The sequence below is a fragment of the Galeopterus variegatus genome, unplaced genomic scaffold (genome assembly GCF_000696425.1).
Source record: "Galeopterus variegatus unplaced genomic scaffold, G_variegatus-3.0.2 Scaffold350, whole genome shotgun sequence".
NCBI classification, from domain to species: Eukaryota; Metazoa; Chordata; class Mammalia; order Dermoptera; family Cynocephalidae; genus Galeopterus; species Galeopterus variegatus.
The window spans coordinates 156,687-168,409 of record NW_007726461.1 but is presented as its reverse complement, the minus strand read 5'-3'; the positions used below and the strand labels follow the sequence as shown (position 1 = coordinate 168,409).

The window sequence follows — 11,723 nt, the reverse complement described above, 5'->3', positions numbered from 1 at the left end:
TGTTAGGTACCAAGTACTTAAATAATTCTTTAAGAGCCATAAAAATTGGAATGAGTGTGGTTCTTGCTCAAGTGACTGAAAGTTAGCTGGATATCTCAGCTACACAGTTCAGATTACCTGTTACTCATTTGTTACATAAATTCTCACATATACCTCAGCACAATCTCCATATGCCAGCAACTGCGAAATTCTAATGGTCATTCTCTTCACGGGTTAGTTAGAAGCTGTTACCTGCCAGTCAGTGTTTGAGTGTCTGAAAGTTCACTGCCACATACCTTGATGTATTTTAATTACACCTTGCATGTATGAAGAATGGCCATTTCATTTTTATGAGAAACAATATATTGTCTGACCTTGTGTTGGGAAAGAAAGAATAAAAAATAAGCATACGGAATACAAATAAACACTTTTTTTATGGGCAAAAAAAAAAAAAATGTGTTTTCAGGAAACAGACCAATCAATGAAATGTCTTCTAAATATTTCTCCTAATTATGAATTTTATTTTTTAAAGTCCCAGGTTCTATTTGCATCCCTAACTAATAAAAATAGTTCGTGTTGCCGTATGTTTATCTTTCAGCCCAGGCATAAGAAACATCACTGACAGAGGTGACCCTGAGCTGGACAGATAGAGAATCCAGACTTCCTTTTCACTTCCCCTGAAATAAAATCCCCAGGATAGTATTCCTGATGCCAATAAGATAACCTTTCTTCCTTTCTAAGACCTTCAAAAGCATTAAAGACTCTACCCAAGGGAATTTGGTTAAAAGGAGGAAGAAAATCTTCCTTTTGTTTTCTTTTCCTTTTCTATTTTTGAAATTACCTTGGTCATGTTTTGTTCTAGCTTTTTTATTTTCTGCCTCTGTCCTATCTTTGAAATAGCCCAAGAACCATATGGGAGTCAATACAATGGACTAAATGGCCTTATAATTCCTGGTGGTAAATTGTGCCATTTTATTACTTCAAATCTTGAGAAAAAAGACTCTTCTTAAATTAAGGAGAAAATAGTTCTAATCTCATTTCTATAAAGACTTGATGGTGCCAGCCTAAAGAATTTAATGGTTGGAAATGAGAGCACATTTTATAAATGCCCAGATGTCAAAGAACTCAAGTAAAAGACATTGGTTTTTGAAGATTTGGGGAAAATAGCAGAATTTGCCCTTAGTCTTTCACAAGCATTCCTGTTTTAGCACTGTTATCAGTAGGAATGGCATTCTAAGTAATAGGTTGCTTGAAGGTTTTAAAGAAAGTTTTCTAAACTAGAGCAGAGTTTAAGAAACATTGTGAATGTAAATGCCCATAGATGATTAATTTGATAACATTTTATTTCTAAGGGGAATTATACAAAACATCTATGTGGTGAAATGCAGAGTCTATTTTCCTGGTTGCATCATTTAGCATATTTGTATTTTCTTAAAGCTGACTATCAGAAAAAAAAATGGATTATTTATCTGCCATATAATGACAAATATATGTATATCTGTCATTATTTATATAACATATATAAATTTATATTTACCAATATAACATATACATTATATATAAAGAGAATTTAAATAGAAAATATATGCTATACAGTATTTTTAACAAGATGATACTCATATTATATGTACTCTTTTAATCTGATTTTTTTTCATGTCACTTTGTTCTGCATCACTCTTTGCAGATCTCCCCATCTGAAAAATGTAGTGCCCTTGCTGCCCTGGTCCCTGTCTTCTTTCTCTGGGACTCCATGAATGGTCCAGAATCTGTGAAAGTCTCTTTTGAGACCAGCTGCTGTGAAACTAACCACATTTCAATTCAGACCAGTCCTACCTCAGAGCTGTTTTTGCCTCCTCATTGAAATGACAGTTCTGCCTCTCAGAAATAGATCTCAAGATCTAGAGACTCAAGGGTTTGCCAGTAGTGGCTATGGTCATTCTGGATGGTGACAGAGATGTTTGCTCTTGATACTACCTGGGAAAAGATCTCTGTCAGAGCCCAGGGTTCTGAGACTAATCTCTGCAGGTAGTAGTTGTGGTCTGAGAGGCACAGGAAAGGATGCATTAAGAACAGCTCTACCTGGGACAGGTAGACTGTGGGCCATGGGTGGAGAAATTACTATTTTTCTCTGCATCACTATTTCCAGAAGAGCTTCTGAATCACCCAGAATCCTTCCAAGAAATAAAGGGTTTGAAGATGGGAATACCAAAGATTTTAGCAATTACATTACTGACCTGGTGTAACCTAATAGGAGTCTGTGCCAGAGTCCTGGGTGTACTTCTCATTATTTTGAATGTATTCATTGATTTTTTCTTCCTCCATTTAGTGGAACCAGGGAGAAAGAACTGTCACATTGTCAGAAACTAGTAAGAAGAATAGAGACCATGCTGGCAGATAACTGTACTCACTCATTCATTCACTTACTCAGCAGATATTTATTGAGGCCATAACTTATGCCAGGCTCTGTACTAGGCTCTAAGGAATCAAAGATGTATTTTGTTTCCTGCTGATCTCCTTAAAGCTTGGCATAGCAGGGGTGCTTTGTTATGTATTAAAGTCATTTGCTAGTGAAGGCAAGAGTGTTAAATATAAAGGAAAGTTTAGGTTATATCTAGAAATAGTATTGCTGCAGTCTGCAAAAACCTACTGACATAAAATTCTCATTTAAGTACATGAATATTGGGAATCTGGGGCATACATAAATAAAGAATTCACCTGATACATTTTCAAAAACTGCCTTCTGAACTATTTAATTAACAACCTATGAAAAATATACTCTTGAGACCTAAGTGGATAATAGATGTCACCTTTGTTCTATAAAAATGCTTTGCTACCAGTAAAACTTAATTTTAAAATGAACAGTCAGCATTTGCAACAAGCTGTCTCTCTAAAAGTTCCACCTATCCTGGTTTGACACAAATAATGAAGAAGGGCAACATTTACTCTCATTGGTATGGTGGAAAATTTTATTTATCATTGGATTTTAAGGTGTAGTGCCGTCTCCAGTGCATGAAGATTGACAGGGCAGATGGTCTTTATTGTTCCTAAAGGTCCCTTTAGTAAATGACACACTAATTCTTTAGTACTTTCATCTATCTACCCTCCCCATGCAATTAAAATTTGGTGACACATTTTTATGGTCACTAAATGGGCATAAATTAGCATTAATTAGGGGTATTGTAAGGTAATTCCCAAGTGGAGAAGTTACATGCAGATGGGAGGAGCGCAAGGACTACTAATAAAGTTCTCAAAATCACCTCTAACACTTCTTGCAGCAAATAGGTTATGCTCATGTCTTCGTAAGTTAGGTTTTTCAGGGAAAAAAATAAGGTTGAATTTTACTACTAATCTTGTGTTTTTAGACATTAATAGCCTGATCCCCTACCCCACCCTTGAACCTGAGACATGTACATTTTTGGTAAAAAGTACAGGCTCTTTGGATTAATTAATTCATTAGTTAATCAATAGGAGACATGCCTTCTAGGCTTGCATTCCAGGTGCCCATGTTTAAGGATTCTTAAACTGAGCATAATGGTGTAAATCAGCCATTAGGTGAAAAACCACAATGAGACATTTAGAAAGGCTTTGCAATTAGATTAGAGACTAGCTGTCGTCCTTAGAAAACTCCCTCTTCCCAGTATCCATGGGATCTATTTAAATTGCTGCTCTCAAATGGGCAAGAATTATTTCTACTTTTTAACATTCATGTGGCTTTATGAAACAAAAAAGGACTGACCTCCCAAATACACCATGCATTGATGTCAGCAAATGGAAAATAATATTAAATCAAGTGTTTATATTCCTATCTATAAGCCAAGAGATGGGGTGGGGAAGCTTTTCAGATAGAGAAAAAGAGATAGTAGCTAGCAAGGTCCTGCAGGGAACATGATCCTGATATATTCTAGCACCCACCCAATCACCACATGACTCAGTTTCCAAATTGATAAAGCAGGGTATCATTGAATTATGCCATAGAAGGTGGTAGTATCATTTCTGAACAAAGTACTACATTTATTTATTCATTCACCAAATATTTATTGAGCACCTATAGGGTGCCAAACACTCCTTGGTACCCCAGTTAATGTAGATAGATCAAGGAAGAGGACAACAGGTGTGTGTTCTGTAGGGAAAATGGTCAGGGCCCCTCAGATGTTCAGAATCTTGCCACACATTTGATGTAAATATGCATGTGTGCCCAGGTGTTCCTTGGCTATTGACTAATGTAATTGCACATGTGCATCCAGGTGTCCTGGGTTATGGACTTAAGTATGAAGGACCAGTTGCTCTGATCCAGAGAGCCTCCTGCCCCTGGGATGCCCCGGGGGGATGGGGGCACGGGGAGGTCGCTACTGCTGCTGAAGGCTGTTGCTGCAAGCTGTTGCTGCCAGTGCCCCTGGGACTCTCCAGGAGGCCACCACCACTGCTGCTTCTTCTGCTGCTGCTAACTGAACTCATGTCACCTGCCAATGGCTCCGGGAACCTTTACCGATTACCTAGCTTGTGGACCTGCATTTGAGGGGTCTGGTGACCCAGTCTGTACATTGGGTTTGCAGGGTTTGAGCCCCAGCCCTGACAATACAAATGGAAACTTAGTATAACTAAAATAATGAAACATTTTGGCTTCAGCATAGCTATTATTGTAACCCAACAACTGGCGTAGTCTTGTAGCTTTACAGTTCTAATAGGGTTAAAGTAATATTGTGCCTAGTACACTCAGGGAAATCACAGCCTTCTTCCAATTCATTGTCTTCTGCTTATGTTCCTATGCCCACTCTTTCCCCTTCAGTGGAAAGATTAGTGCTCAGCAGCACTTAAATACTGTTTTCTCAAAAGCTTCTCTTTCAAAGCTATGCAAATGATGTAAGTATACAGTGCAAGTTTTAGAAATGGGAGACATGATAAAGAGTGATCAGTGTGGTTGCTCAATTCTCCATTCCAAAAATCTAGTCTAGTCTCATCTCTTTTCCGTGGGTCATTTTTTCTCACCTCAGCAAGCAAGGGAGAGATTAAATACTTTTTTCTTGGCTGCTACTTTCTTGAGTTTGAATAATAAGCAAATCCCTCATTTTAAGCAATGAATTAGAAATATTTAATGTGTGTCCTTTCCTTAGACACCTCTGATCTTGTGTCAAAAAAGTTTTGCATTAGTTAGTAGTCTTATGTAAATTCTAAATGCTGATTTCAAGGTTTGTCCCTCAAAAAGAAGTTGTTATACATAAAAGGAGCCTCTGTGCTTTTAAATCTTTCACTCTGTCCACTTTTCAAATCATCTGGCTTTGAGGAGCTCTTGTAACTCTTTGATATGATTTTCATCACTTATAACCTTTATACCTTTTAGAATTTTGTGCATTATGCTTAGTCTTTACCTTGTCAACAAGAAGCAGCAGTACTGGCTTCTGCTGCTAGTATTTCATATTAAAATTCACAATATTTAATGTTTTTAGGAAAGAAATTGGCACAACATATCTATGGTGCATCTTCTGGGTATGACTGTCAGTTATTATAATAGGGTTTCTAACAAATGACACGTCAAAGCCGTGACTTTCAAAGCCCTTCCGCAGAGTGTCAATCATTTACTCTCTGCTTGTTCAAATGAGCATTCTTCCAAGAGCGCCTTTAAGGTGTGTGTGCCCTGACTTTTTATCAAAAATTCTTTTTGTCCTCATTTTATCTTGTGGAAAATCTCCCCTGAAGTGGAAATCTGAAAGGATAAAAATGAGCAATTTGAGTAATAATGAAGCATTTTTAACAATAATGTTTAGCATTCTTTGTTATCTATTCTGAGCATGGTTGCTTGTCATCTCCTCATTCCCCTACTGCTCTCTCCCACACATACTTCTTTCTAAATATTTTATAAACTTTGGGTAATTGTTGGTCTCTGTCTTACTATGTTTTGGTCTGTTACCATTACTTACTTTGAGACCCTATATCAAATCGAGTGACTTTCACCCTTGAAATTAAAAATGGGAGCACATGTATAAAGAACTGAAATAAACAGAAGACAGAAGTGTGTCTTCTTCCTCAGTGTCCCTGAAACATTACTTGGTTGACCAGAATTGGAGTCCGACTAAAACTCTGGATTTTGATTGGGAAAGTAGGTGTTAATTTTAGAACACTATTTCTGGGATGAACCAAATGGTTACCTAAAAAAGGAAGCATGCTATATTTAAAATCAAGCAAATATAATTTAACTGCTTTTTAAATTAATTGCCTAACATTGAGCAATCACTTCATTTCAAATAATTAAAAATAATTTACATAAGAACGTTATGAGTAATGAAAAAATAAATAATTTTGAAATTAACACTATTTCTGGGATGAACCAAATGGTTACCTAAAAAAGGAAGCATGCTATATTTAAAAGCAAGCAAATATAATTTAACTGCTTTTTAAATTAATTGCCTAACATTGAGCAATCACTTCATTTCAAATAATTAAAAATAATTTACATAAGAACGTTATGAGTAATGAAAAAATAAATAATTTTGAAATTAAGAACATATTGCTTCTTCCCTTCCTTCTTTTCTTCCACAAAAAGTTAATTCAATGCCTACTGTGTGCTTGGTCCTAGAAATGTATGGCCTATTTTACATCTTAGCAGAGATTTAAACAGAAATGATGTTAATCACTAAACACTGTTGTTAATAGCTTTTTTTTTTTTTTTTTTTTGGTATCCTTCTCTTTCCTGGGGGTGAATTGAAGATGGTTTGAATTGAACATAGTAGAGACATAAAAATAAAATTGTCTACCTAGTAACACAGAACTAACAGTCATTCCCTGCAAATGTACCATCTCATCTTATTGTCCCCAAGAGGTGCACATCTGGGCTCCCAGGAACTCTTTATAAATATATAATCTATTTCATTTAGTTTGCTCACTAGGTAGTAAACTTGTAGGCCTCATTACATCTTTTATATTTCCTGGCTCTCAGTAGACACTGGGTAAGAAGCAAGAAGAATAATTTAAAAAATTAGTTATATTTCTGAATTATCTGGGTTTGGCTAAGATCCAAGTCAGAAGTGCCAGATTCCCATAAGAAACTGTTTTTTACTTGCAGAAGTATTAACAATAAACTGAAAGAGAAAGTTTTGACCAAGCTTTGCAGACTCAAGAGATTTAAATACAATCTGGAAAACAATTTTGCCTTCTTATCTAAACCAACCTTATAAACCTCATGAGGTTTGGCATTCACTAATGTTTATTCGTTTTCCTTGGTGACAGGCAGCCAAGTACCTCCTCAGGAAGGACTAAGTATGCTTTCAGCATGTATTAAGAAATAACTATTTATTTGCAGATATTTCTGAGAGAGCACAAGAGAGCAAGTGAGCAGAGAAGGGAATAGCAAGAATTGGGTATCTCTTGCCAGAATCTGACAGCTTGAACTTTATGAAAGATTAAAAGGGGGAAAAAAAAGATTATAGCCATGGATACCTTGGTTTATGGTGTGAAAAAAAAAAATCTTTTCTATCCTCAAAAATCTGCCCTAGAAATGAATATAAAACTCCCTTAATTTAACTGAGAAAAGGTAACTTAATTATGCAAATCAACAGGAGATTGACCCTGCCATGAATTTTTAATAATATAGTAATTGCCTGATAAGGAAATCAAATTAGACTTCAGTGGTAAATTTTTGTCTGATTGTGCTGGGACTTATAGAATCAACTCTGTTTTACAGTAACGGTCCTGGAACTGATTTTTTGTCAGATGAAGATACTGCTCTCTGTTGTGGCATGTGTTCTCTTGACTAAGTATTGACTTTTAAAATTTCACTAAGTCCATCTCAGCTCTTTTCTAATGATCTTTAAAATGAATCCCAGTTGTCTCATCTGCTTGTTTACAAGAGTGTAGAGCAGTGACAATTGGTTAACCATGAAAGCCGAGTAGGGATGCTTTTCCTCTTAAGCATTAGTAAGTAAAAATATTTGCTCCTGTATAGTCAGATTGCCACACAGTAAAAGGCGTCATTTGCCTGGTAGGTTTTTGCTATGATAGAGCTCTGTGGAACCTTGGGGAACTTTTGCAGGGTACAAAGTTTTCTCAGTCATATTTCTGTAAAAATATGATTTTTTCTCCTTACTCTTCCTTTACTTCAAGAATCTTAGAGAGCAGATCAAAATAATTTGAGACAGAAGAACATCTTGACCTCTTTAATAACAAGATTTTTTTTCTCTTCCTGTAAAGTTTAGGCCGTAAATGGAAGGAAAAACATAAACCTATATTTATAACAGGCAAATTTTCCAAAAGACTTACTAGGAAAATATATTGAAGGGGGTGGGGGTAGGGGAGGATAATTTTGTTTTTACTGAATTACTCTCCCTTCATCATGCCTATTGTCTTAAAAAACGGATTTTCCATCTTTAGACAATGGCTAAGCAGTCGAAATAGCTGATTTTATAAAGTAATTTGTCATTAGTCAAGAAACATTTTGGGGGAACTACTTAGTGTAAAGGCACAACATTCCGCAGTGGGGTAAGAGTGGAGTTACAGAGGAGAAAGGAGCCAGGTAAATTTGCTGTAGTTATGGAAATTATAGGTTGGCAGAAAATGTGAATCTTTATACATAATCAATTAGTAAATTATTAATTAATTATTCATCATTTATTAATTAATAAGTTAATTAATGATAAACATGAAATGCATTATGAAGCAGAAGTGTAGGTACCAAGGAAGTTTATAATGGAGGCTTACTTAGGCCTTTCTAAGCAAATTAGATAGAATTTCACACCTGAACCATTTGTAAGATATGTAGATATTTGCTAGATAAAGAATAGGAGGGGTAACATTCCAGTTTGAAGAAATGGTATGTGTTAAAACCCTGTGGAAGCTAGCACAACATGTAGAAGAGTCTGGTATATGTACGGCAACAATGACTATCAAAATTTGAGCCTAAGAGAGACAAAAGGAGTGAGATCACACATGACCTTGTAGTGACATAATGTATGTTTAAGCATGTTTTGGTATGACTACAAAAATAGTATTTCAATTTCAAAAAATTCCCTTAAGCATTTATATTTGAAATATTTTATTTTATTTAGGCAGGATGCTTAATATGAGATCAACCCTTTCAAGAAAAGTTTAATTGTACAACACAGTATTGTTGATTATATGTACAATGTTTTATAGTAGATTTCTAGAGCATATTCATCTTGCTTTACCGGAACTTTATGACCTTTGATTAGTACTTCTCCATTTCCTCCTCCCTGCAGCCCTTGGCAACCACCACTATTTCTGTTTATGATCCTATGAATTTGGCTATTTTAGATACCTCATTTAAGAGGAATAATGCAAGTTTTATCTTTCTGTGACTAGCTTATTTCACTTAGCACAATGTCAAGGTTCATCTGTGCTGTTGCATATTGCAGGATGTCATTCTTTTTTAAAGCTGAATAATATTCCATTTTGTGTACATACCACATTTGTTTTATCCACTCATCTGCTGATAGACATGTGGGTTGTTTCCACATCTTGGCTGCTGTGGTTAGTGCTTAAAATTAATTACTGAATACTAAAATTGTTACATCAATTGTTCTTACTCTCTACAGCTATGTGTTTTTCAGGTTCTCTGTTGAAAACAGAAAGGCCATGGGTCTACTGAACCTTAAAGCCCGTCATTTTCATATCTCTTCCTTAACTTGGAGTATTATGAGAAAACATTTCTGTCTTGCAAATGATATCTTATTCGAGTCATCTGACACTTTTGGAGCACTCCAAAGACTATTACTATAGAAACCATAGAGTTGGGGGATGGTATGCCCTCTCCTCAAGGCCCAGATTCTTTATCTGTAAGAAGTGCAACATAATACTTTCCTTCCGCAGTTACTTTGAACTTGTCAATAGTTTGGGTAATGACCAACACTTTCTGTATGTGTGGCAAATACTGTTTCAAATGCTGTTTGTGTAAGATTAACTTCTTGTGTCCCTACTACAACAGTATGAGATAGGAGTTTTTAATCCCCCATTGCAAAAGAGTGAATGAAACAAAGAGGTTATATAAATTGCTCCAGATTGTACAGGTAATAAATAGTACTAAGACTACACCACCTCACTCTACTGCGTCTAGCACCTAGTAGAATAATAACAATTAAAGTGGCATAGATAATATACTGTTTCTCATCCAATATATTCAATATCTATGAATTAATTTGTGCATTTTTCTTAATTCTGATATATTTTAAGTAAACCATACATTTATTGGCTGATCAGACATTTTAAAATGTCATTAATCTCTTAGGACAAGTTAGTGAAATCAGGTCCCAAACTTCTCAAAGGAAGAGAAATTGTAAATGTCAGAAATCAGATATAAAAACATGAATAATATGTCAGAATTCTATTAATTAGTGATAGTAAACAATAATTTTTATTAAGCAGAAAAGACTAATTAAGCAGTGAGGTCTTAGGGTTGCTATGAGGATAAAGTGAATTAATTAATTATTATTCATAAAGCACTTAGAACAGTATCTGGAATACAGCAAGTGCTCAGTAATATTACCTGCTTTTATTATCCTTTTTTGGTACTGAATTTCATCCATCTCTTTTTGTAACCAGGACCTTTATTATTGACACTAGAGGAAATTATTTTCTTTTGCCTATACTAATAATTTATGTTCATGAAAAAATCAAGAAACAATAAATGAAACTTTGCTATAAGAAAATGGGGTAACATACTTATAGCCGACTGATATTTGGCGAAGGCAACAGGAGCATAGATTGGGGACACGACGGCCTCTTCAATAAATGGTGCTGGGAAAACTGGACACCCATACGCAGAAGAATCAAACTTGACTTGTACCTCTCACTATAAACCAAAATCAACTCGAAATGGATCAAGGACATATATAAGACCCCAAACTATAAAACTACTAAAGAAAAATATAGTGAAATACTCCAGGAAGTAGGACTGGGTAAAGACTTTATTAATAAGACCCAAAAAGCACAGGCAACAAAAGAAAAAATAAATAAATGGGATTATATCAAATTAAAAAGCTTCTGAATAATTATGACAAGATGGTGGGCTTGCATTGAGGACCTGTCGAGGGATGAAAATTGGTTTGCCTAGAAGCAGATATTAAAAGCAATTCCTCTTCAAAACATCTTTTTTTTCATATCTGATAAGCATCTTGATACACCATGGCAGCAGCAGCAGCAGCAGCAATAAAATGGGTGATGTCAAAGAGAACTATCTTGAAACATTTATTTCCAACTCAAAATGGAGCTTTATATTGTGTTTGTCATAAATCTACATATTCTTCTCTTCCAGCTGACTATGATTGTAAAGTAGAGTTTGCTTTGACATCTGATGTCAGGACGATAGTATGCTACCACCCGTCTGTGGACATTCCGTATGAACACACAAAACCTATCCCTCGACCAGATCCTCTGCATAATAATGAAGAAACACACATGATGAAGTGCTGAAAACCAGATTAGAACAAAAAGGTGAACAATTTAAGCAAGGACTCATGATAGAACATCTTAGCAAAATGTTCTTTACTACTAAGCACCATTGGTATCCTCATGGACAGTGTCACAGACGTCGTATGAAACTGAATCCTCCAAAAGACAGATGACATTGAGGTTCTTGGGGAAATCAAAGAGACCTATGCCTCATTTGCCATTTGTCACCTGAGAAAATGCAATCCAGTGTATTCACCAGTATGCTCTATAGTAAAATAATAATAGTGAAATGTCATATATTTTTTAAAAAGCTTCTGAATAGCAAAAAAAAAAAAAAAAAAAAAAAAAAA

The 11,723-nt window shown here is 35.4% G+C and overlaps 1 pseudogene; it reads left to right on the top strand.

The window, feature by feature from the left end:
- The first annotated feature begins 11,106 nt into the window (after positions 1-11,106).
- Positions 11,107-11,617, top strand: LOC103586536 (annotated as a pseudogene).
- Positions 11,618-11,723: the final 106 nt, after the last annotated feature.